The following is a 25,281-nucleotide window of genomic DNA, read 5'->3' as shown; positions in this document are numbered from 1 at the left end:
GCTAAGGGAGCCGTGGGCTTAAGCTGCGCCTTTTTTCCCGCCCCCCTGCTGATGCAGCCGAAGACGCCGCGCCTCCTTTCCCGCCCCCCGCTGACGGCATGCGAGAGACACGTGGAGCGAGTGTCCCCGGTCCCGGTTCCGGTCCCGACCCCCGGAGCCTTCCTCCTTGGCTCACCTCACGCTGTGCACACTGCACAGGCTGCTGTGGGAGACCCGACACGGCCGAGTACTTCAGGCAGCAGAACAGTGACAGGAGTCGGAGACCATCATCATCAGGTACTTGGGGGGATGCACACTGGCGGCAATTTATGGGCACACTGATTGGCAGCAATTGATGGGACACTGATTGGCAGCAATTGATGGCACACTGATTGGCAGCAATTGGTGGCACACTGATTGGCAGGAATTAATGGCACACTGATTGGCAGCAATTGATGGCACACTGGCAGCAATTGGTGGCACACTGATTGGCAGCAATTGGTGGCACACTGATTGGCAGCAATTGATGGCACACTGATTGGCAGCAATTGGTGGCACACTGATTGGCGGCAATTGGTGGCACACTGGCGGCAATTGGTGGCACACTGATGGGCAATTTGGGCACACTGGCAGCAATTGGTGGCATACTGGAAGCAATTGATGGCATTGGCACACTGGCAGCAATTGATGGCACACTGGTTTATGTATGTCTTATTGTCTTAGTGATTGATTAACATCACAACTTCATTGATTTGAAATTGATACCCTTTTTTTCGTATGATTTTTGCTTTTGCTCATCACTGCCACACACATGCAGCCATGCATTGCACGTGTGTGGCAGTAATGAGCAAAAGCAAAAATCATACAAAAAAAAGGTATCGATGAAGTTTTGATGTGAATCAATCACAAAGACAATAAGACATACATAAACCATAATTTATGACATGGCATACATTGTCGTTTGGCAATACATTGTCATTATGGGGACAATGTCCGCAGTCTCTGATCCTCTCTAGTATCATTGTCCGCAGTCTCTGATCCTCTCTAATATCATGTCTGCAGTCTCTGATCCTTTCTAGTATCATGTCTGCAGTCTCTGATCCTTTCTAGTATCATGTCTGCAGTCTCTGATCCTTTCTAGTATCATGTCTGCAATCTCTGATCCTTTCTAGTATCATGTCTGCAGTCTCTGATCCTTTCTAGTATCATGGCCGCAGTCTCTGATGCTTTCTAGTATCATGGCCGCAGTCTCTGATCCTTTCTAGTATCATGTCTGCCGTCTCTGTCCATCTCTTGTAGTATTTTGGGGTCAGTCTGGAGCTCCTCTTTAAGTTGGCTGCTATGTATACAGTTTTCTACATGCAGAGATTTTTTTTTAAGAACAGAAGAAAACCGTGCGCAGTAATCTTGATGCATCGTGATGCATCGCGGAATCGAATCGAATCGAATCGTGGACTTGATAATCGTAATCGCATCGAATCGTGAGACCGGTGAAGATGCGCAGCCCTAGTTTGCACCTAAACCTACTTGGTGTTTACTGCACTTGTGCTCTGTAGTTTGCACCTAAACCTTCTTGGTGTTTACTGCACTTGTGCTGTATAGTTTGCACTTAAACCTACTTGGTGTTTACTGCACTTGTGCTGTATAGTTTGCACCGAAACCTACTTGGTGTTTACTGCACTTGTGCTGTATAGTTTTCACTTAAACCTACTTGGAGTTTACTGCACTTGTGCTGGATAGTTTGCACCTAAACCTACTTAGTGTATACTGCAAGTGTGCTCTGTAGTTTGCACCTAAACCCACTTGGTGTATACTGCAAGTGTGCTCATTAGTTTGCACATAAAGCCACTTGGTGTGTACTGCACGTGTCCTCTGCAGTTTGCACCTAAAGTTACTTGGTGTGTGTACTGATTTTGTCCTCTGCAGGCCATTATAATGTCTGGAAGGACAACAAGGAGAGGCAGAGAGTCACAAGGGCAAGCAGGCTCTGGTCGTGGACACGGTGCATCCTCTTCAGCACGTGGCCGTTGGACACGCTCGTCCTTGTTTTCGGGAGCTGGCCGTGTTGAGCCTCAACATGCAGAAGTCTTGGTAGAGTGGATGACCAAGCCGTCCTCATCCTCCTTATCTTCTCTCACCCAGGCTGAGCTTACTTTGTCTGGCAAAGCAGCTGCCAAGGCGTCCTCTTCCCTCTGCACAATGGCATCACTCACTCCTTCCCTAGTCCAACCATGTCCTCCTGAGGAGTCCCCGAACTGTTTCAACACAGTGTTGGGTACATGCTGCATGAAGATGCGCAGCGTTTTGAATGCTCCGATGATGGAACACAGATAGAGGAAGGCAGTAATGTGAGCCCAGAGAGAGGGGGTGCCCGAGAGGGAAAGCAATCTGGCAGTCATGTTCCCCCAGCTGCAGCATACTGCCAGGTTTTCGACAGTGATGAGGAGGGAGGGGATGATGAGGTCACTGACTCTATGTGGGTGCCTGATAGGAGGGAGGAGGAGGAAGAGGCACAGGCACATCTCCAAAGAGGCAGGATGCCCTCCAGGGGCCAGCTTAAGGGCAGCACACCAACTGCATTACATTGCAGAGCTACGCCTGTGCAGGGCGCTGCTGTGTCTCAACGTTACTGCAAAAGTTCTTTGGTGTGGGCCTTTTTTGAGACATGTGCATCAGATCGCACCGTTGCTATTTGCAACATATGTCTCAAGCGTATCTCGCGTGGCCAAAACATGACCCGCTTGGGCCCCACATGCTTGACCAGACATATGTCGACCTGCCATGCAGTTCGTTGGCAAGCATACCTGAAAGACCCACACCAAAGAACAAAGCGGACCTCCCCTTTCCCCTCATCAGCTGGGATCTCCAACCCCACTAGACCCTCAGTCCTCTCTGAAACCTGCACTGATAGGACTGAAGGTGTAGAATTAGGTGTGTCACAACCTAGTAGTACATGCGGGCAATCTACTGATGGTACCAGACAAATTTCCCTGCCCCAGCTACTGCAGCACCAAAAGAAGTACTCTCCCAGCCATCCGCATGCCCAGCGGTTGAATGCTTGCTTAGCGAAATTGCTAGCACTTCAACTGCTGCCTTTTCAGTTGGTAGAACCCCCTTCCGTGAGATTGTGGAATGTGCAGTAACTCAGTGGCAAGTTCCCAAACGCCACTTTTTCACACGAAAGGCGATTCCGGCTTTCTACCGCCAGGTGGAAGGCAATGTCCATGCCTCGCTGGACAGGGCGGTCAGTGGTAAGGTGCATATTACCGCTGACTCATGGTCCAGCAGGCATGGACAGGGACGTTACCTCTCTTTCACGGCGCATTGGGTGACTCTGCTGGCAGCTGGGAAGGACGCAGGGCAAGGTACAGTAGTGTTGGAGGTTGTTCCGCCACCACGCCTCCAAACCACTACTACTGGTTGTGACATACCTCTCTCCAATTCTTCTTCCTCTGTGGCCTCTTCCTGTGCTGATGTGTCCTCGGAACCAGCCACGCTCCGTAGGCGTACGAGGGGCTACGCAGGGATGCAGGCAAAGAGATACCATGCGGTGCTAGAGCTGGTGTGCTTGGGAGACAGGAGTCACACTGGGGCAGAGGTTCTGTCAGCTCTTCAGGGGCAGGTTCAGAGGTTGTTGACGCCACGCCAGCTTAAGCCAGGAATGGTGGTTAGCGACAATGGCACCAACCTCCTCTCTGCCCTGTGACAGGGACAACTGACCCATGTGCCCTGTTTTGCTCATGTTCTGAATTTGGTGGTGCAGCGGTTCTTGGGCAGGTACCCGGGCTTACAGGATGTCCTGAAGCAGGCCAGGAAAGTCTGTGTGCATTTCCGAAGGTCATATAATGCCACTGCTCGGCTGACAGACCTCCAAAGGGAATACAACCTGCCCAAGAACCGCCTAATCTGTGACATGCCCACCAGATGGAACTCTACATTGGCCATGCTGCAGCGGCTGCACACGCAGCAGAGGGCCATCAATGAGTACCTGTGCCAATATGGCAGCAGAACTGGGTCAGGGGAGCTTGGTTTTTTCCCCACGCCAGTGGGCCTTGATCAGGGATGCATGCACTGTCCTGTCACCATTTGAGGAGGCCACGAGGATGGTGAGCAGTGACAGTGCATGCATCAGTGAGACTGTCCCTCTTATTCACATGTTGGAGCACACGCTACGTGGAATAATGGACAGGGCCCTTGAGGCAGAACAGAGGGAGGAAGAGGAGGACTTCCTTACCTCTCAAGGCCCCCTTTATCCAGACAGTGGTCCTGCTTGCCCGCCTAGCACACAGGAAGAGGACAAGGAGGAGGAGGTGGAGGCGGAGGAGGATGATTGTATCAGCAGCATGGAGGTGGAGCCTAGCACTCAGCATCAGCAGCAGCAGTCTTCAAGGGATCACTTACAGTCCCAAGGAACCCATGGACTTTTACGTGGCTGGGATGAGGTGGCTGCGGATCCTGTCGTCCTTAGTGACCCAGAGGACTGTGCCCGAATGCCTCAGCAAACCTACGCTGCATGGCCTCTCTGATCCTGCAAAGCCTGCGTAAGGATCCTCGTATTCGTGGTATCAAGGAGAGGGATCATTACTGGCTGGCAACTCTCCTTGATCCACGTTACAAGAGTAAGGTTGCGGAGCTTATCTTGCCGTCGCAGAGGGAGCAGAAGATGAAACATCTTCGGGAGGCCTTGCAGAAAGCTCTGTGCAACGCGTTCCCAGAACCTGGGGGATTACCAAATCCTGGTCCTGGACAACGTGTTGCTGAGGCTTCGATGAGTCACAGAAGGAGCGGTGGAGAAGGTGGCCGTCTGACTGATGCGTTCAGACAATTTTCTAGTCCGCAGCCCCAAGGTATGACCAGTTCCAGCAACCATCGCCAGAGCTTGCACATTACGCAATTGAGCTACTGGCTTGTCCAGCGTTCAGCTGGAGACTGTGTGACCGATCACAGGGTGCGACTCTCCACCGACTCCGTCGATCGGCTGACCTTCATAAAAATGAATCAGGCTTGGATCAACACCAGCTACCAAGCACCTGATGCTGATGTAACTGAATAATTGTTTTGAAATGTCAGATCCCTTGGAGACTGCCTATGCTGATGCTGAGTGACTGTCCTGTTATGCTGCTGACTGAATATCCTTTTCCTCCTCAATGATCTTGCTGATAGCTAGTACGAACATTGTTTGTTCTGGGCACCGCCACCAGTGCCTAAGGCCCAATTTTTATGCCCCTGTGTAACAGGGGCGTATATTAACAATTTTTGATTCAATACTTTGCATGTGGCTCTTTGCTGCGCTCCAATTACAGTATCTGTGAGGGGTTGCAGTGTTGTGCCTAAGGCCTAATTTTTGTGCCCCTGTTTAACAGGGGCGTGTAATAACAATTTCCGATTAAATTTTTTGCAGCAGGGCTTATTACTGCGCTCCAACTAGAGTATCTGTAAGGGGTTGCAGTGTTGTGACATCGCCACCAGTGTCTAAGGCCCAATTTTTCTTCCCCCGTTCTAGTATTTTCTTTGATTATTTTCTAATTAGAGTTTATTGTAGCTTTCTCCTAGGTTATCATAGTGTTATGTTTATTTTCCTGTACTAAATACTTATCATTGTCAATGTAAACACCACAAATCTAGATTTGTTCTTTTAGGCAGCATTGATATAATAATAAGCCACACATTGTTGAGTATGCAAAAAATATTTATTGTTTCACAATTAAAATGTGTCATTTTTTTTCCCAAAAATATCTTAATAGAAATTCTTTATTTTTTTATTATCAAGAAATATATTTATGCTTAGAAATTTTTGTCAACATCAATTTTTTTTTTTTATATATAATTTTTTGTTGTTGTTATTTTTTTTAGAGATATTTTTTTTTTTTTGGTGTATTTACTTTGACAATAACAAAATTAAAAAATATCTGGTTAAAACGCATAAACAACGACTAACTTTTTAGCAGTTGTCATTGTTAATGCGTTTTAGCCAGAAAAATAGAGTTTACACTTTAAAAAAATAAAACAAAACATACATAGAAAAACAAGAAAAACTTTAAAACTTTTTTTTTTGTTTTTTAAACCCTCCCCAGAACATCCATTAAATTCTTTAGTTTTCGCTCCACCGTTTGTGTTTTCTTTCTCATCTGCCCTAAGCAGATGTGGATGTCCTCAATTTCAGCCCTGTAGGACAACACCTCCCCAATTAAGACCTGGGCGCTGTAGGTGTCCAATCCGCCCAACAGCACGAATACCTCCTGAAATTTGGAAACAAACCATGTATTACAATTATGCAGGCCTACATCTATTACCTGAAGCTGTGCTGTATGACACTGACCTGATGTGGTGGCATTTTCCACTTCCTGCACATCCCGTGGGGTTGGGGCTTGGGTCTGTGTGGGGTTCGTCTGCTCCACTCCTGAAGCTTGATTGCGCCCTATGAGATTGTAAAAAAGGGATACATGAATCAAAAAGATTAGAGGTCTGAAAGAGGAATATCAATCATTCTTTTTATAAAGTGTGGTACAATTGTCTGTTTTTACAATCCTTCTAAGCTCAACACAGGATTTTATCCATTACCAAAGCTGCTACATTTCTCTATCTTTGGCCAAGTTTCCTACATGTAAAAACACCAAGTATCCACTGGATCACCTCTGTGTGACACCCTAAATAGGTTGTTCTTGTGGCCAACACTCAGTGCCGATCCTGACCTCCCGGGGGCCCTAAGCAAGATGACATGGCACATTAAAAATGAGAAGCGGGGGGGCGCTGACGACAGTGACATGTCACATTAAAGAAAGTTGAGAAGCGGGGGGAGGGGGTGTTCTGCTGTCGGAAATGACATCTTACATTAAATTGAGAAGCAGGGGGTGCTGACTTCTTACCTCTTCTCCCATGCAGCCAGCGAGTTGAGAAGTGGGGTGAGGGGGCGAAAATGACTTCTCACCAGGCGGGGCCTCTAGCAATTTGGGGGGCCCTTTGCAGCTTTGCGGGGCCCTAAGCGGCTTGCATAGTGAGCCTATAGGGCGGATCCGCCCTGCCAACACTTGTGCTACTGAGTCCATATATGTAACCAACTGCTGAGCATACTCTCCTTTTACTGTATATTGACTTAAGTTGGATCATTTAAATCTAGTTAAAGAACACATCTACATTAAATTAAAAATTGGTCTCACATAAATAGATCATAAATAGAATGAACGACGACTCAAACGACCAATTATTATGCCCACAAACATGAACCTTGAGACATCAATTCTTGAACTGTATACATACAACCTGAAAGAAAAAGCACATGCCCCAAAATAATAAAAACAAATAATCAGAGTACACATGAAAATTACTTACTTCTTCTGATGACTTTTCTAATCCTCTCCATCTGCTCCAGCTCTCTTAATTTAAGGTCAGACCACCTTTTACGCAACTGTTCCCTTGACCTCTGCACCCCGAATTTCTGATGGATAGTCCTCTGCACATTGTCCATGATCTGGGCCTTCACTTTCTTTTGGTTCTTGTAAGGGCCATGTTTGCAATCATAGTCCTCCCTCCTTAGGATTGCCACTATTTCTACCATCTCCTCAAAGGACATATTGGTGGCCTTGTACCTCCTGCTCCTGGTGTGTGCTACTGCCTGGCCTCGCTCCTGGCTTGAGGTTGCAGCTTGTTGTGTGTCCTCCATGGTGTCTTCACTGTCTTGCATTGACCGACCGAAAAGGGGTGTGGCAAGTACTAGAACGATCGTCAGGGGCGGGGAAACGTGCGGAGCTTCTCGCATGCGCAGTGTATAAAGGGATATCGCGTGAGTGAAAACATCGTTCACAGTCTGTAGAAAAAGTTGGAAGAAACAATCGTGTAGTTAGACGGTACGTAACTTGATTTTGGACTTTATGATCAGTGGATGAGTTTGTGGGTTAGATGTGGGGAGAAAGCTTAGAAGTAAAAGGCTTCACTGACATTAGCTTTTTTTTCTTAATTTTGACTTGCAGAAATAATCGAGGCCTTCAGAGAACAGGAGTTCTTCACAGAATTTGTTCAAAGGGGGCCCCGGATGGCAACCCCCCCTTTTTTCTAGAATTTTTCTTTCCCAAAAAAATAATTTATTCAGCCAAGATCTGGCATTGGAATGGCCCCCCCCCCACCCCTAAAATAATCGACATATTGTTGCCACACAGCACGTGCGCTTTGGGGGGACAAGCCTGTATGGCCAGGCTCACGGGCCACCACTGGAACATCAATGGCCTCATCAGGCACAAGTGTCATGTAGTTTGTTGAGGGTCTCTTTAGGAAATTGTGCAATATGCAACAGCAAAGTATGACATGGTTCAGATTCTACTTAACAAACCTACAGTCCTTGTCTTGTTTGCACCGCCTGTATACTGCTGTTCAAAGTATGTAGGGCCAAAGGGTCTTGTAATGACCTGGGGGGAGTTGTGGCGGGGAAACCCATGCTATTTTTTTCAGTGATTTTTATCCATATTACAGGGACCAAACATTACATTAAAGCCGCAAGCAGTAGTACATTTATTTTTTCTTATAGTAATCTCATTTTGTGCAGGGACAGTTCTAAACACGTGCCACCTCACAGGCATACTATAGACACCCAGCAGGTACGATATTTAAAGGAATTTTGCATTTTTTTCTCACTTTAAGCATCATAAAAATCGCTGCTCCAGAAAAAACGACCGTTTTTAAATCTTTTTTTTTCCATTGATACATGTTCCCTGGGGCAAGACCCGGGTTCTCAAAGACGTTTTCCAACAATAACTTGAATATTGGGCTTTAAAATGAGGACTTTTAAAATACGAACGTTCAAGTCCCATAGACCTCAATGGGGTTCTAAATGTTTGCGCGAAGGTTCGGTCCGTTCAAAGTTTCTGGTGCGAACCGAACGTGGGGGTGTTTGGCTCATCCCTCCTAAGAAGTGTAAGAAAAAGGCTACATGCAGCGTTAAAAAGGCTTTGCAGAAAGGATGCCATTCTACACCAATACACGAAGAACGTCCAAAGAAGGATGAATCCCTCAATACCTAAAGATGCTGAGGAAGAAAAGAAAGTATCAGTATTCTCTTGCAGAGTAAGAGAAGGAGAAAGCAACGGCACATCAATAGTTGTACCAGTGTGCATTTCAAATCCTAAAAAGAGGAACAAGAAGGTATACGCCTATGCACTAATGGATGCCCAAAGCGACTTCACCTTCATTTATCAAGAAATCTGCAAGAAATCACAAATGGCTACAGAACCAGTGAAGCTCAAGCTCACCACAATGACGGGGAGAGACACATTACTGAACAGTCAAAAGGTTAAAAGACTGAGAGTTAGAGGACTTCATTCAAACCTTACATTAAATCTGCCTCCATCTTATACGAAAGACGATATACCTCTAGATCGGGATCACATACCTACCTGTGAAACAGCCAATAAATGAGAGCACCTATCTATCATATCTCATGAAATGTCCCGCTGAAGGAATTTGGTGTCAGACTGTTGATAGGCTACAATTGTCCCGAAGCTTTCGTACCACGAGAGGTAATCACAGGAGTAGAGGGTGAACCCTACGCTGTTTGAACTGATCTAGGATGGGGTATTGTTGGAGGAAAACAGCAGATTGCAAACTCAAGATAGGTGACAGGATTGTGTCATCGAATATCTGTCCAAGAGCTACCAACATAAAGTTCGAACACACTCTAGAAGAAAATATACAGCAGAATCAACAAGGCTATCTTAAAATGCCCTTACTCTTCAGAGAACGACCTCGTCTGCCAAATAACAGAAATCTTGCCCTAGCAAGATTGAAATGCTTGAAGAAAAAGATGGGAAAAGATCCCAAATTCAAGCAGGATTATTTGAAATTCATGGAAGGCATCCTTGAAGAAGGACCTGCAGAGAAGGTAAATAACCAACCTAAAAAGGAGAAGTGTGGTACATCCCACATCAAGGTGTTTACCACCCAAAGAAACCAGATAAAATAAAGTAGTATTTAATTGCTCAGCATTGTTCACCAATGCCAGAAGTCTGCCAAGCAAAACAGGTGAGCTGGAAGCTCTGGTGCATGAGGAGAGCTATGATGTAATCGGTATTGCTGAAACTTGGCTTCAATCCTCACATGACTGGGCTATTAATATTCCTGGCTATGCTCTCTTTCGGAAAGACAGGGTAAAAAGGAAAGGTGGAGGGGTCTGTCTCTATGTGAGAAGTGACCTCAAAGCAAGCGTGAAAGAGAACCTGGTTGATGGAGAGTGTGATGAGGCTGAAGCATTATGGGTGGAACTGCATACAGATGTGCGTAGTTCAAAATTAATCATTGGAGTTTGTTATAAACCACCCAATGTTAATGAGGAGGTGGAGACTCAGCTCCTTGCACAGATGGAAAGGGCTGCAAGGTCTGGGACGGTGATAATAATGGGGGATTTTAACTACCCAGAAATTGACTGGATTAATGGCACTTCTGGGACAGTTAAAGGACAAAAATTTAAAAACCTATTGCAGGACAATTTTATGGTGCAGTTTATTGAGGCCCCAACTAGGAATGATGCCCTGTTGGACCTGATAATCTCAAACCATGCAGAGCTTATTACTAATGTTCAGATAAAGGAACACCTGGGTAGCAGTGATCATAACATGATTTCATTTAATGTTAACTATAAGCAAGAAATACATACAGGAAATATTAAAACACTAAATTTTAAGAGAGCAAATTTTCCAAGGATGAGGGCTGCTCTCCAGGACTTGGACTGGGAGGGACTATTGGCACAGCTGAACACAGAACAGAAATGGGAATTCTTCAAAAAGACTGTGTGGAACCTCACTGCAAAGTATGTTCCCATGGGCAATACGTTTAAAAGGCTAAAAATAAAACCTATTGTGGCTCACGGTCAAAGTTAAAAAAGCTATAAACAAGTAGCTTTTAAAAAATATAAAAATGAAGGAACACTAGTGTTGTTTAAATGTTACAAAGAATATAACAGGATATGCAAAAAGGAAATCAAGGATGCAAAAATTCAAAACGAACGACAGATTGCAAAAGATAGTAGGACAAACCCCAAAAAATTCTTTAAATATATTAATAGTAAAAAGGTGAAGTCTGAGCATGTAGGCCCCTTACAAAATAATCTAGAGTGGTTGACTGGGGACAAAGAGAAGGCAAATTTATTAAATGTTTTCTTCAGCTCTGTGTATACAATGGAGCATGGGGGAGCTCATGTCCAAAATGGGGGTGGGAGTGACACAGCCTCAAATCCACAATGCCTCAAAAGTGATATGGTCCAGAAATATTTAGACAGAATAAAGGTGGATAAAGCACCTGGACCTGATGGCATCCATCCACGGATCCTAGGTGAGTTGAGCTCTGTCATTTCAAAGCCACTGTATCTAATATTTAGGGACTCATTAAAGACAGGAATAGTACCACTGGATTGGCGCAGGGCCAATGTGGTGCCCATATTTAAAAAGGGAACAAAGTCTTTACCAAGTAACTATAGACCTGTTAGTTTAACTTCTATAGTTGGGAAGATACTGGAACGTTTAATAAAAGACCACATGGATGAGTTCTTGCTGGAAAAAAACTATTTAAGCAGCAGACAACATGGATTCATGAAAGACAGAAGTTGTCAGACAAACCTGATTTCCTTTTATGAAGAGGTAAGTAAAACCCTGGACAGAGGCGTGGCTGTGGACGTGATATATTTGGATTTTGCAAAAGCGTTCGATACAGTTCCGCACACACGGCTCATGTGTAAGGTAAGGTCTACAGGATTGGATATATCAGTTTGTAAATGGATAGAAAACTGGCTGAAAGACAGAATTCAGAGAGTCGTGGTTAATGATTCTTACTCTGAATGGTCCAAGGTTATCAGTGGTGTACCCCAAGGTTCAGTGCTGGGACCCTTACTTTTCAATATATTTATAAATGATATTGGGTCTGAGATCAAAAGTAACATTTCTGTCTTTGCAGATGACACCAAGCTATGCAGTGGAATAACGTCCTTGCAGGATGTCTCCAATTTACAAGCCGACCTCAATGCTCTGTCTAATTGGGCGACTAAGTGGCAGATGAGGTTTAATGTAGATAAATGTAAAGTTATGCACTTGGGGGCTAAGAATATGCATGCATCATACATACTAGGGGGAGTACAACTGGGGGGATCTGTAGTGGAGAAGGATCTGGGGGTTTTAGTTGATCATAAGCTCAATAATGGCATGCAATGCCAAGCTGCGGTTTCCAAAGCGAGCAAAGTCCTTTCTTGTATTAAGAGAGGTATGGACTCCAGAGAGAGAGATATAATTTTGCCCCTGTACAAATCATTAGTAAGACCTCATCTGGAATATGCAGTTCAGTTTTGGGCACCAGTTCTCAAAAAGGACATCGGAGAACTGGAGAAAGTGCAGAGAAGGGCAACCAAACTGATAAGAGGCATGGAGGAGCTCAGCTATGAGGAAAGATTAGAGGAACTGAATTTATTCACTCTTGAGAAGAGGAGAATAAGGGGGGATATGATCAACATGTACAAATATATAAGAGGTCCATACAGTGAACTTGGTGTTGAGTTATTCACTTTACGGTCAACACTGAGGACAAGGGGGCACTCTTTACGTCTAGAGGAAAAGAGATTTCACCTCCAAATACGGAAAGTTTTTTTCACAGTAAGAGCTGTGAAAATGTGGAACAGACTCCCTCCAGAGGTGGTTCTGGCCAGCTCAGTAGATTGCTTTAAGAAAGGCCTGGATTCTTTCCTAAATGTACAGAATATAACTGAGTACTAAGATTTGTAGGTAAAGTTAATCCAGGGTAAATCCGATTGCCTCTCGGGGGATCAGGAAGGAATTTTTTCCCCTGCTGTAGCAAATTGGATCATGCTCTGCTGGGGTTTTTTGCCTTCCTCTGGATCAACTGTGGGTATGGAGTTGGGTGTATAGGATTTTACTGTGTTTTTTATTTAGTTTTTTTATTTTTTGTGGTTGAACTGGATGGACTTGTGTCTTTTTTTAACCTGACTAACTATGTAACTACTTAAGCAACGTATGATGGTGTTGCATTGAACGATCATCTACTAAAAGGACCAGATTTAACAAAAACTCTGCCTGGAGTACTCTGTAGATTCAGAAAGTATCCCATAGCGGTCATGTGTGACGTTGAAAAAAAGTTCCACGAGTTTCATGTGAAGAATGAAGATAGAGACTTCCTGAGGTTCCTATGGTGGGAGGATGGAGATACAGATACAGAGCCAGCAGAGTACAGAATGAAAGTACATTTGTTTGGAGCAACATCATCTCCAGGTTGCGCCAATTATGGTATGAAGTACTTGGCTAATACAAATGAAAAGCAGCAGCAAATTTTCTTAAGAAAAACTTCTATGTAGATGATGGTCTTATAAGTCTAGAGTCCACAGAATCTGCAATCAAATTAGTAAAGGAAAGCCAAGAATTATGCGCAAGAGGAAACCTGCGCCTTCACAAATTCATCTCAAACAACAGAGAGGTACTGGAATTCATCAGTGACTCTGAACGTGCATCAACAATGAAGAATGTAGATCTCAATTATGATTTTCCAGTTCAGAATGTACTTGGCTTGGGATGGAATGTAGAGAACGACGAGTTCTTCTTTGAAGAGAAAGTTGCAACCAGACGTATCATTCTTTCTGCAGTGGCTTCTATATATGATCCACTGGGATTCTTGGCCTCCATTAATCCTCAAAGCAAAATAATTACTACAAGAATTATGCAGACGGAAGTTGGGATGGGATGAACCCATACTTGAAGATTTGAGGCCAAGGTGGGAGACTTGGATAAGAGACTTGCAAAATTTGAAAGAAGTTCGGATACCCAGATGTTTTGTACCTCATGATTTCGGAGAGTTCAAGAGAATAGAACTTCATCACTTTTCAGACGCCAGTAGTTATGGCTATGGTCAGTGCTCCTACATCAGAGTGATAGGAGTTTTGTAAAGACAAATCAGAACTGTAAGAAATGTGTTAATTTCAATGTTGAAAAACAACTCCGGAAGAATGGATGATGCTTCACTTAGGACCCTATTCTATGAAGTAATGTCTAGTGTTACACGTCGTCCACTTACAGTTGACAACATCAATGATCCAACAAGTTTGGAACCTTTAAAGGGTCACTAACAGAATTTTTTTTTTTGCTGAAATGACTGTTTACAGGGTATAGAGACATAATAGATAACTTCTTCCTTTTAAAAATGATTAAAAATAGATAAAAAACAATCATATAATGTACCTACAGTTTAGTTTTGTTTTTGCTGTTGTTTCCTGGTTCTCTGATGTACAGAGCCAGAGAGCCAATAGAGGGCAGTGAAGGTTTTGCAAAACGAAACTGGATTGGTGCTGAGGAGTTTTAGACACACAGTAATCACACCTCCTTGATTAGTCACCACAATGAGAAATCTCCCAGTACTGTGGTGATCAGGAAAATTCCTTTAGTGACCCTTTAACTCCTAACCATCTACTTCACCTTAAGTCTGATTGCATACAACCACCGCCTGGCAAGTTCACCAAAGAGGATTTATATGCCAAAAAGAGATGGCGAAGAGTTCAATATCTATCATAACAGTTTTGGAATAGATGGAGGAAAGAGTACTTAGCCAATCTTACGCTGAGAAGTAAATGGCAAACACCCAGGAGAAATGTCCAAGTTGGTGACATAGTATTAGTGAAAGAAGAAGATTTACCTAGAAGTCAATGGAAATTGCCAAAAGTTCTAGAAGTTCAAAAGGATGAAGACAAACTAGTAAGAAGAGCGTTGTTACAAATAGGAGACTCAAAACTTGACAAAAAGGGAAAACGTCTCACTACTCCGCTCAGGTTGGAACGTCCTATACAGAAGTTAGTTGTTCTACTTGAGAGTGATAAAAGACACTTGGAAGTTGAGAACCTGATGGAAAATTCCCCAAATTCATGTTCGCATCCTACTATAGAGAACAAGAATTATAGGTAATTTTGGTGGGAGTGTAGCTGGCCAGCTAGAACCTGTCCTAGGTCACTAATATAACCTAAATGTAGTGCACATGTTTATAGGTGAGAGACAAACGAGTTATTCACTGTGTTTTTATGCTTGGATGTCGTATAACAGTTGTATGTTGTGTTCACAGAAGCAAAAGAAAAAATATGCCTTTAAGGCCCCGTACACACGGGGTCGGTCGTCTGTACAGGTCGTCTCGACAGGATTCCAGCGTGCATTTGCCCGCCGGGCCTTTTTCAAGCGGGCAAATGTTTCTAAACTTGTTTAGAAACATGCCGCTGGAATCCTGTCCGTCGCACATGTTCGGTCGCCTGTACAGACTTACCGTACATGTCCGAGCGGCCGCCATCCCTCGCATGCGTCAAATGACTTCGACGCATGCGTGGAAGCATTAAACTGCCAGGGCCGCGCACGTCGCCGTGTCATCTTCGCGGCGACGGCACGCGGCCTTGTCGCCGCGTATCGTGTACGCGCGGATTTCTGTATGATGGTGTGTACAGCCATCATACAGAAATCTCCGGGCCGACATGTACGCTGAAAACGGTCCGGCGGACCGTTTTCATCGTACATGTTTGCCCGTCTGTACGAGGCCTAAGAATCATTTATTTATATGACAGTAAAGCTAAGCTCAATAATACAGTTGAAGGTATACCAGAAAGTATAGAGTTAAGTCTTTGTGACTCATCAGGAGTCTTGACTAATCACAGCCAGCTTCACACTCAGCAAGAGTCTTGACCAATCACAGCCAGCCTTGCATCCATTTCTGTCTGGGAAACTCCCCAGCACACTAGCTGGAAAATCATTTCACCACAGAGAGAGAACAGAACAGACATACAGATCCAGAGTCCAGTTTATGGAAGCAAGGGGCCAAATAGGTATTTCATACAGTTATATATATGTTCCTATTGTAAATAATGTGATTAGAACTGTATACTGAACTAGTTAAGTGTTCACTTGTGAAGTTAATAAAGAAGTTATTTTAAGCATTTGGTATGCTCTTTAAACCTACTGCTTCCATGGAACGGCGCTAGAGGAATTTCAGAGTAATAGACAGTCTTGTTGGACTGAAAGGTCAGAGATATCACAATTCTTCTAATGCCACAGTGCATAAGGCACTTCATAGTGCTGCGCCTGCCACATGTTTTGAAACATTTCCTGTTTATGCAAAAAAAAAAAAAAAAGTAATGGAAAAATTAAAAAGGGAAAAAGTTGTATTTTAACCCCAAATTTTTATAACGCACATGTGAATGTGCACAGAGTAAAACTTTTTATAAACAATTATGTGTGGCTTCTTATTTCAATGCTCAATACCATTGTTATTAATACGTTGGTGTTTACAGTGATAATGGGGGTTATTTACTAAAGGAAAATCCACTTTGCACTACAAGTGCACTAGGAGAACCTAGGAGACCGCTAAAAGAAACAGAAGCAATAAATAAAATTCAAGATTTTATCTGATAATTTTGTTTTTATTATAAAAAAAAAAGATGTAAACATTGTCTGGCATAGCAATGCCCCCCCTACCCATAAAATACTCAACATATTTATGCCGCACTTCACGGGCGCTTTGGCCAGTATCCAGGCCTGTCAGGGGATTTCCAGAAAGTCCAGCCTCAGGCCCAACTGTGGCAAGATAATGTGTTGAAATTTTCCTTAAATAATTGTGCAATATGCAGCAGGAGTATACAATGTGGTTCAGTTTGTAGTCCGCCATATGGATTGCTGTCAGAAACAGGCGTAACCGGCTGGCCATTATCCCAAAGGCATTCTCAACAGCTCTTCGGGCTCTGGCCAGCTGGTAGTTAAAAAACCCTCCACTCCGGGATGAGGGTCCTCTGGGGGAATGGCCTCATCAGGTGATTGCCCAGACCGAAGGCTTCATCAGCAATAAAGATGAACGGAAGGCCCTCAATGTTGTCTTCATCAGGTGGCAATGCCAGCCCACCAGTCTGGAGATGTTGGGCAAACTCCGTCCCTGTGAAGACTCCACCATTGGACATCCGGCCATTCTTCCCCACGTCCACATAGAGGAACTCATACTGTGCCGATACAACCGCCATCAACACTATACTATTAAACCCCTTATAATTATAACAGTATGGCCCCGAATGGGGTGGTGGCATGATGTGAACGTACTTCCCTTCTATTGCCCCTCCGCAATTGGGGAAGTCCCACCGCTGAGCAAATTGGGAAGCCACAGTCTGCCATTCCTGTGGTGTTGAGGGAAGCTGTGAGTCAAACCAGAAAAAAAATAGTACTTTTGCACATAACACTGCAAGCAGATTATACAAAAACATTATTGGCCAACAATAGTATAACATTTATTTTAAGCAGTATTTAAAGACAAAAATAAAAGGCCCACTTATCAGATTCCTCACCCCCTCTGATTGCCCATTGTAAAAACTTTAGAGGGGGTTCTAGCCGAGTTTGGGACGCCCCAAAAAAAGCCTCTGCCTGAATTTAATGAGAACAAAAACATGTGTACACATTTTAGGGGGGGGGGGGGGTTCTTGTTGAGTTTGGGCCCTCCAAAAAAAGACTCTGCCACTCTGCTTGAATTTAACCAAAACAAAAACATTTGAAGACATTTAAGGCAGTGTTTCGAGAAAAACGCTACAATGGAGCTGACAAAATACATTGGGAAGTGACTAGGCTAGGTGTGTATGGGCCAAGGATAGCATGCTGGAGAGGTTAGTGAAGACAAATATGCATGTATGTCAAAAAAGGAGCATTAAAAGCTTACAGCATGCATGAGAGGGCCACTCACAGCATGTTACAATCATGGTAATTAGGGAAGGATTAAAGAAATACAATACATTAGCATGCATTAAATACATAGAATGTGTTAAAGGAGAAAACTTACCTTAATATAGTCCTTCTGCAAGATTCGGATGATGGCAGAACAGGTCTTTCGGATAATGATCCCCCGAGCCTGAGGGGAGATGCCTATCGTGAACTTCAGGTTCTGCAGACTTCTCCCAGTCGCCAGAATTCTCAACGTGGCGACTAGCCTCTGCTCGGCAGTGATGGCTTGCCGCATGACTGTGTTGAACCCCAACACCAAGCCCATGCACAGCACTAACTCTACAATGAGTACGTACCCGCAACATGACTAGAAAATGGTCAGCTGGTCAGAACGAACTAAACAGAACGCACTGAAGAACAGAAAGTCCTATGAAGAACGACCTAAAAATCAGAAACGAGTGGACAAGAACACACTGAAAAACAGATACGATCTGACTACACGTACTGAAAGACAGATACGAACACACAAGCACCAACTGAACAGCAGAAAACAATCTGAAAAGCAAGAACATTCAAAAGCACGAATTGTCTCTCAACAAACTTTTACTAACACGCAGTAACACAAGATCAGCAAAAGCAGCCCAAAGGGTGGCGCAGTTGGAATCATTTATTATTTTTCTTCCACTTCACAAATATGTGTCAACTTTGTGTTGGTCTGTCACATAAAATCATCAATAAAATACATTCACGTTTTTGGTTGTAACATGACAGAATGTGGAAAATTTCAAGGTGTATGAATACTTTTTTAAGGCAATGTATTTTTTTTTTTATTTGTTCTTTTTTTTTCCATTTTAGCAAAAAATAAAAACCCCCAGTTGTGATACCACCAAAACGGAAACTTTATTTGTGTGAAAAAAGGGACAACAATGTAATATGGGCATAGGCGTGCTCACAGGGTGTGCCAGGTGTGCCTAGGCACACCCTAATCACCCTGTGCAGCACAGATTCTCCTACTGCCCTGGCTCCCATCTTTCCCCCTGCAGCACTGCCAGCTTTTCTCCTCTCCTATTGGCTGTTGCTGCTGGGATGTTTAGGAGTGGGGAAGGGGGCAGTAAAAAGGGAATTTACCAGCCCCTTCCATTTCTGAATGAACATGTGAGAGATCGGTAGTGTGTGTTTGGGCGTTTTAGAGCTCACCCCCTAATGCAATAGGATGCGCACACCTATGAATATGGGTACAGCGTTGCTGGACCACGCAATTGTCATTTCGAGCCCAGGTTCACACTGAAATCAGGAATACATTTCTGTGCAAGTTCAGCTGAACTATTGAACGATTTCATACCCGCATGTCAGTCCCCACTTTGGGGTGCGATTTCAGAGGTATGTCTGCGGGTTCCTGTACAGATGTCTATTGAAATCGCTCCCAGAAATTGCCAAAAGTAGTACAGAAACGACTTTTGGGAATTGGTGCGACACCACAAATGGAATCGATGTGGCGTTGCACCGATTCGGACACTGCCATTGCCGGCAATTGCCACCAATTTGGCATGCGATTTGACATGTCAAATTGCATGCCAAATCGCTCCAATGTGAACCAGGGTTTAATGTGAGAGCATTGAAAGCTGTAAATTGTCCTGGGCAGGAAGGGGGTGAAAGTGCCTGGCAGGCAAGAGGTTAAATAAGTCTGAGGGAGAGACATGGTAGGAAGTAAGATAGGGAGGAGGGAAGAGTCTGGTCACAGCTCACTTGCACAATGCACAGTCCCAGCAGGAGGCTCACTGGCTCAGTCACTCAGCATCTTCATGTTTAGGATGTGAAATTGTGGCGGCTGACTTTAAATTTTCCCCTTCACAGTCCAGTTCATGAACGAATCGTTCTTTTGAATCGATTCTTTTCAGTGAACTTGATGAATCGATTCTTTTCAGTGAACTTGATGAATCGATTCATCTGACTGAACTGATCCGTTCACTATGCACTCAAAAGAATAGCAGAGCAGGTCTGGTAATATGGTCCTAGAGTGAGAGCTTAGCCCCTCCCTGCAACCAATCAGCCGGCTTACAGCACACTGACACTCAAAACTGTTTTAAGTTTCTATCCAGTTCTTTAGTCAGAAGTACACAGTAAACCGAGTAAAAAGAATCATCTTACGGGTAAATGTTAAAGATGATTCAGATGTGTAACCAGGCAATCCTAAAATCCGTATGTTACGTAATGTCCCTATGGGTGGGACTTCATCAGTGCATATGGAAATGACGTATCGCACCCGCTTTAATACTAGCAAAGACAATTGCTACAGCAACCCGACGCCGCATCACATGACGCGGCGCAGAGCACGGAGGAACCTAGCATGGGAGAATAACGCTATTGCAAGACTAACAGGGCAAGTGGTCATCGACAAGAGACAATAGCCACTAACCCCACCAGCTCAAAAATGTATAAAAACACATAATAATAATGACAAACATTTGTACACTATAAAATAAAGGGAACCCTTATCGCTATATGCTTGAATATAAAATGAATAAAATTACACCTACTGTATAAAAAAACAAGAAATATTGTAAAACATATGTATATATGTAATGGATAGTAAAATATCTATTCTGGACATCCAGTAATACAGATATAAAATGTGACATCAACCGTAGCCATCTGAAATTATCATCTATAATCGATATCTCATGTATCCAATACGACTCTCTTTTACTTAATTGACAAATAAAGTTGCCCCCCCTCCAGTGTCTGGCAAATGGCAACCCTTTCTATGCCCCAAAACTTGAGGCCTTTAGGATTTTGCTGATGGTACTGTTTAAAATTCCTGGACACATTGGGCCAGATCCACAAATGAATTACGCCGGCGTATCTATTGATACGCCGCATAATTTCAAAGTTCCCGCGTTGTATCTTTGTTTTGTATCCACAAAACAAGATACGACGGAATGAGGGATCGATCCGACAGGCGTACTTCTTAGTACGCCGTCGGATCGTAGGTGTATATTTACGCTGGCCGCTAGGTGGCGTTTCCGTCGAATTCCGCGTCGAGTATGCAAATTAGCTAGATATGGCGATCCACGAACGTACGTCCGGCCGGCGCATTTTTTTACGTCGTTTTCGTTCGGCTTTTTCTGGCGTATAGTTACCCCTGCTATATGAGACGTACTCAATGTTAAGTATGGCTGTCGTTCCCGCGTCGAAATTTGAATTTTTTACGTTGTTTGCGTAAGTCGTTCGCGAATAGGGATTTGCATAGAATGACGTCACCGTCATAAGCATTGGCTTGTTCCGGTTTAATTTCGAGCATGCGCACTGGGATACCCCCACGGACAACGCATTCGCCGTTCAAAAAAAATGTTGTTTACGTCGGGTCACGACGTATTTACATAAAACACGCCCCCATCACATCGTTTTGAATTGCGCGCCCTTACGCCGCCAAAGATACACTACGCCGCCGTAATTTACGGCGCGCATTCTTTGAGGATTCAAAAGTAAGTTGCGGCGGCGTAGTGTATCTTAGAAACGATACGCCCGACGGAAATATGCGCCGATGTACGTGGATCTGCCCCATTGTGTGTTTTCAGTCCCTTTTTTATGTTATTGACATGTTCTGCCAGTCCAACATGTAAGGGCCTGGAGGTTCTGCCGAAATATTGAAGCCCACATTCACACTCCAACATATAGACAACCCCCACTGTGTCACAGGTAATCAACTGTTTTATATTATACTCTCTATTGGTGGCTGATGCTAAAAACTGTTTCCATTTCTTAATATTCACCTTTGAATGTTTGCATGGAACACAGTGTCCACATGCATAAAAACCACCCAAAAACAAAAATAATCTATTTTCAGAAGGAATGGGGGGATTTTTTTTTTTCAATTCTCTTTATTACGTTTTTTCGTCATATATAAAAACAGGTTACATTCATTATATTCTTTTTACAAAGCATTTCACATTCCCCGTATGTCATAACCTTATATGTTTCTCCTGATGATTTACCTATCTTACCACCCCCCTCCCACCACCCACCCCTACTTTTAAGCAACCATGGTTTCCATATTTTATCGAATTCCTTGATATTTCTCCTCTTAATTTATACTACTTTCTCTTTCCATAATGTTACTGTCACTGCATTAGTCCACTCACTTATTGTTGGGGGGTTCACTGCTTGCCATCTCTGAGCAATTCGTTTTCTTGCCTGAAAGAGGCACCTCAACACTGCTTTTATAGTACTAGCCGACCCACCTCTTTCCTCCCATAGGCCCACTATACACGTTCTAGGGTCCATCCCCAACTTAGTCCCATTTGTCGTATTTATGATATTGATGATCCCTAGCCAGTACCTAAATAATTTTGGGCACCTCCATAACATATGTATTAAGTCCCCCGTATCCTGGCACCTGGGGCATTCCGCATCTGCTCTCCAACCAAATCTAAATAGTCTTTTAGGTGTATAGTACGTCCTATGTATCATCTTTAGGAATGATACTTTCTGAGCGGGTGAGACTGTGGCCATATGCCCTCTCTCCAACACCTTCCTCCATTGGTCATCCGTTAGGGTTCCCAGATCTCAAAAAGTAGCAAACGTTTTCAGGGTATTTCCCTCATACAACTGAGCCAGTCTAACTATCCCTTTTACTACCCATTCTTTAATTTCAAGCACTGTCTCCAGCTCCCGGAGGTTCCTGTTATTCCACAGTGGTGCATTGTGTCACTCCTACCTGACCTCCCACTGACATTACGGCTTTCCATACTTTGATTGCCATCTTAACCGTAGGAGTTAAATTAATAAATGAGTTAGCCTCCATCACCTCTAAGATTGTTTTATGGGGGGCCCCTTGAATCATTAAACTTCCGTTTATATCTCCTCCTGGTTCTATTTTTACTCCTAGGTGCTGCAATTGTGCCGCCAGAAAATAACAACGCGGATGTGGTACTGCCATTCCCCCCTCCCTTATTGGCAGCTGCAGAGTTTGCAGCCCTATTCTAGCTTGTCCTCCTTTCCATATCAATTCTCTGAACAGAGTATCTACATTCCTAAACCATTTTTTATGTATCCATATTGGCGCATTGTGTAAAACATATAATAATGGTGGCATCCACATCATCTTAATCAGGTTGCACCTCCCTGCAACCGACAGCGGGAGGCCCCGCCAGATACCAATTTTGTTTTTAAATTTAACCAAAAGTGGAGCCAAATTATTCTCTATGTATTTATTGAGATCCTGTGTTATAACTATTCCTAAATATTTCATTTTCCCCACTATCTCCAGCTATGGGATCTCAGCCAAGATCTGATTCCTCATTGGATCTACCGGCATTAAAGCCGATTTCTCCCAGTTTATAACCAGTCCGGATATATTCCCGAAATCTCTAAAAATGGTCATTGCCTGTCTAATGGAGTGGCCCGTGTCACCAAGGAAGAGGAGCACATCGTCCGCGTACAGAGTGATTCTCTCCTCCCCAGTCGGTCTCACGAATCCCTTCATTGTCCTATCCCTTCTTATTTTAGTGGCTAACGGTTCCATTGCCAGGGCAAAGAGCAGGGGTGACAAAGAACACATTCACACTCCAACATATAGACAACCCCCACTTTGTCACAGGTAATCAACTGTTTTATATTATACTCTCTATTGGTGGCTGATGCTAAAAACTGTTTCCGTTTCTTAATATTCACCTTTAAATGTTTGCATGGAACACAGTGGCCACATGCATAAAAAACACCCAAAAACAAAAATAATCTATTTTCAGAAGGAATGGGGGGATTTAAACACGTGGTGCCAGTCGATCTTTTAAGGAAGGAGCTTTTTTATAAATAAAATGTAAAAAATCCTAAGGAAAAAACCAGAGGAAAACACTGCGCTAATACGTGATGAAAAATTGTGATGATAATAAGTGACAAAAGCAGCTAGTACCTATTGCTCTAAATACCCAAAGCAAAAAACATACAACCAAAAAGAAGGTACAGCGCTGATGTGAATGAAATAAGTTATGAATGGACAAAATAAAATTATGAAAAATAATAATCAGTGACTTAATAAACAAAACAATTGATGATGTGATGAAAAAAGTTCATAAAAATATCCAAAGGTGAAAAGGTGAATATACTGATCCTTCACCAATCAAGGATTGAATGTAAGTGATAAAATAGCAAATATAAATCAGTGAAAAAAGAGTCCAATGGTAAGAAACAAACAAAATTCTTAATCTTCCACCAAGAGAAAACACCCGTGTGATGGTATTCCAATCTGCTTACCAGATTCACTGACCGTAATTGCGGTCAGATGAAGCCCAGAGATCTTTTAGAGTCCTCTCAAGTGGACTATATAACAGCAGGTTACACAGATCGAATCATCTACTGCTCCAAAGCTCCAGATAAAATAAGGATGCGCTCATGTATTCAAAGAGAAGAAACGAGAAAAAGCTCCATAGTGAAGTACTGTATGTAAGGATGGTTTATTGAGGGAATAATAGCACTTACAATTCAGACGGTATAGACAGGCTTGTCACAAATCCCAGCGCATGCAGCGCAAACTGACAATCGAATCCTGGTGGCTGTGTTCAGTGTGTATAGCTCTCTCCGTACGAGCGATGACAAGGTACGCTTTAGGCCACTCCTACGTACGTTTCGTCGTAAGACGTCGTCGGGGATGGACCAATAGCGCGCCGGCCAACGCTAGAGCACTATATAGTGTCCGGCCGCCATTTTGATTGTGGGCGAACGCTAAGGGCAAGTGGAAATAGCTGTATACACACTAAGAAAGAACTGATGGAGAATCGAATCAAGATGCAGATGACTGCCATCTTGTGGAGAAATAGGAGAAGAGTCTTACCACACACTGAAACACAGCATTAGGAAACGAATGGGACATAGTGTACAAAATATATAAGTTAAATAGACAAATGAAAGTCCATTAATACAAGAACATAAAAAAGCCTGAATATCTTAATGTAACAATATAAAATCTATGAATAATATCTTTAATTGAATAAAATTGATTAAAACATTTATATATATAACTCACATATTAAAATATATAAAATATTAAAAAATATATTATATTTTTCTCTTGGTGGAAGATTAAGAATTTTGTTTGTTTCTTACCATTGGACTCTTTTTTCACTGATTTATATTTGCTATTTTATCACTTACATTCAATCCTTGATTGGTGAAGGATCAGTATATTCACCTTTTCACCTTTGGATATTTTTATGAACTTTTTTCATCACATCATCAATTGTTTTGCTTATTAAGTCACTGATTATTATTTTTCATAATTTTATTTTGTCCATTCATAACTTATTTCATTCACATCAGCGCTGTACCTTCTTTTTGGTTTTTTATAAATAAATTCTGGGCGTGCTGGTAAGACAGGACTAAGCACTTTGTCTTGTTTTAAAGTAGACCAATTTTTAGCCACAATCCTCTCAAATTTTTTATACTGTACGTTATAGTCAAGTATGATTCTGAAATTATGATTATCACTGCTAGTGTCTTTGACACGATTGGAGACCAGCATTTGTCTATCCATCCTTTTAACTTGCAGTTTTAAATTTTCCAGATTTTGTCTGTCATACACTTTTTGCACAAATCTTGATTTTTAATA

The sequence above is a fragment of the Rana temporaria genome, chromosome 11, assembly GCF_905171775.1.
Source record: "Rana temporaria chromosome 11, aRanTem1.1, whole genome shotgun sequence".
Lineage (NCBI taxonomy): Eukaryota > Metazoa > Chordata > Amphibia > Anura > Ranidae > Rana > Rana temporaria.
This window is presented reverse-complemented; position numbering follows the sequence as displayed.